We start from the raw sequence: 2,407 nt of genomic DNA on the forward strand, positions 1-2,407 counted from the left end.
CTCTGTCGTGAAATGAATTCAAGCGCGGCAAATTCAAATCAGTGCAATGAGTCGCGAACAGCTTTCACCTTAACGCAGTTAAGAGATATCGAATTGCCTGCAACGAATTTTTTGCCTCTGGTCAGCATGAGTAAAATCCGGTTTAATTTCACTGCGCTTACTGATAACCGCTGTAAATTAGAGATTCCACTGCCATCTTTTCTGCGATTTTCGTATGTCTTGATGACCCTTTGACAGGGGTCGCCTTTTTCATTTTTGACACTGCATTGCTATGAATTGTTTTGTCTACACTGGTTCCTTGTTTTCGCCTTTTTCCTTTTTCTAGTTCGACGAAGCCTGGCTAAGAGATATACAATTCGGCGTTGATAAACACAGGATATTTTCCTTTATTCCAGATTATAAGCCGATTTTATGTCAATTTTCTTGTTTTTTACTGTGGAGAACTGTGGTATGTCCAGTTAATAAGCAAAGACTGTACGGGGCAATAAGGTTTATCGCTGGATCGTGTGATAGATGTTTTGCATGGGTGATGGTCATACCTATGCCCCTTTGAAACTAGATAAATCAGTTAGTAGTCAGCGCCCGTCTTGTAAATATTCCTTCTCATCTTCCACGCCATCTCGGCGCTGTTTCTAACAGTTCAAGGAAAAAGCAGTTTTTTTTTTTATCACAACGAATCAGCCGGGCACGACGTATTGCAAGAAGAATCCATAGATGGCACCAGTTACACTAGGAAGGAAGACCGCGGGAAACGCTACACGCCAGGCAGCCAGGCTCACTTTTGTGAGCCGCCGAACTATTTAACGCAATCGTATCGTCACGGACGCTTCGCCCCGGTAGCCTTTTTTGCAAAGAAGTAATTTATTACCGGTAAACGGTAACATAACGTTAACTGAATGCCCCCAAACGCTACCGTTTGAAAAAGAAATCGATTAGTTACAAAACTACACAAAATGTAGTTAATTACAAGTAATCGATTATGTAAAATCGAATATTGACGCATGTGAAATTGAATATCGAGTAAGGTAGACTTCTTCGAAGCATTTTATGTCTATACGACTGGGATTTGATTGGCTAATCAAACCGTGGCAGACGATGATTGGGAACCTCGCCATCCGCAAGTGCACTTGGTGTTTGTAAATTGCTTTCTGTGGAAAGGAAATGACGCAATATTTGTCGCACATCTCGGCGGACACCTGAACGGCGCCGTAAGGGAAGGGATATAGGAGGGACGGAGAGAAGAAAGGAAGAAAGAGGTGCGGTAGTGGAGGTCTCCGGAAAAAATTAAGCCACCTGGGGATCTTTAACGTGCCCTGTCATCGCACAGAACACGGGCGCCTTTGCGTTTCGCCTCCATCGAAACGTGGCCGCCGCGGTCAGGTTTGAATCCGGGTGCTCTTTTATGTTTGTAAACTCGTCACTTGTGTATATATTGCTTGCATCTGACCTTAAGGGTGCCACAGTGAAACAACACGCCTCGCTGATACGAAGTTTTCACAGTTCAGGTCGCGACAAGCCGCTTAGACAAGCGCGCGAATTTTTGCCGTGATCCTTGTCCACCAACATGATGGCCATCTGGCATGCGCCAGTGGAAGCTGTCTATACGTTCCTACATAGAAAGCGACGGGGGGAAGGGGGGGGGGCAGGTGGAGAACGTTTGAGCTACTGGAATACTGTTTCTTCGCATGCATTAATTTTCCCAGCATGGCCACTTGTATGAAAAATTGAATAAGTTTAGTCAGTGAATAAGGGGTCTATATACCATTGAATGGGAAAGTGCCTATATACCATTGAATGGGAAATTCCTGAGCATTTCGGCTGTTGTGGGCCTTTTTCCTTGCCCGCGTTACTTCATGTATAAACACTCGTAATTGAGTTCGAAATTGAGTTCTTTGGGATGTCGCCTCAGCTTCTACCACGAATCCGTGTAGGCAAAGAAACAGTGAGGGTGCAGTCATTTTCTGTTGTACTTATTTTTTAATTTCCGAAAGAGTGCAACATGAAGAACTTTCGGTGCTGCTTAACGAACAAATTTTGTATTCGGAATGGAATTCACCACTGCTTCTTTTTCTCACTTAGGAACACAAGTGGCATAGAGGAGCTTTAGCCAGTTCAAATCCTTAAACCGTGCCCTGTAGCGCCATATTATTACGCGAGAAGAAAAACACGACAGTGTACGTCATTTCGAGAAGTCGTTCATTCCACGATTTCGCACCAATATCAGGCTGCAATCTTCAAAGCACAATCGTCCTGTTATATGGAATTGGTGTAAAAAAATGAAAAATATTTAACACAGAAAACTCCGGCATTATTTCAGTCAACTGTACTTTCTTTAATCTAATATTTCATGTTTTTTTTTGAGCCTGATATTTTTTACACTTTCTTTGTTCTGGTGTCGTGTCTCTGC

Source organism: Amblyomma americanum, chromosome 1 (assembly GCF_052857255.1).
Source record: "Amblyomma americanum isolate KBUSLIRL-KWMA chromosome 1, ASM5285725v1, whole genome shotgun sequence".
NCBI classification, from domain to species: Eukaryota; Metazoa; Arthropoda; class Arachnida; order Ixodida; family Ixodidae; genus Amblyomma; species Amblyomma americanum.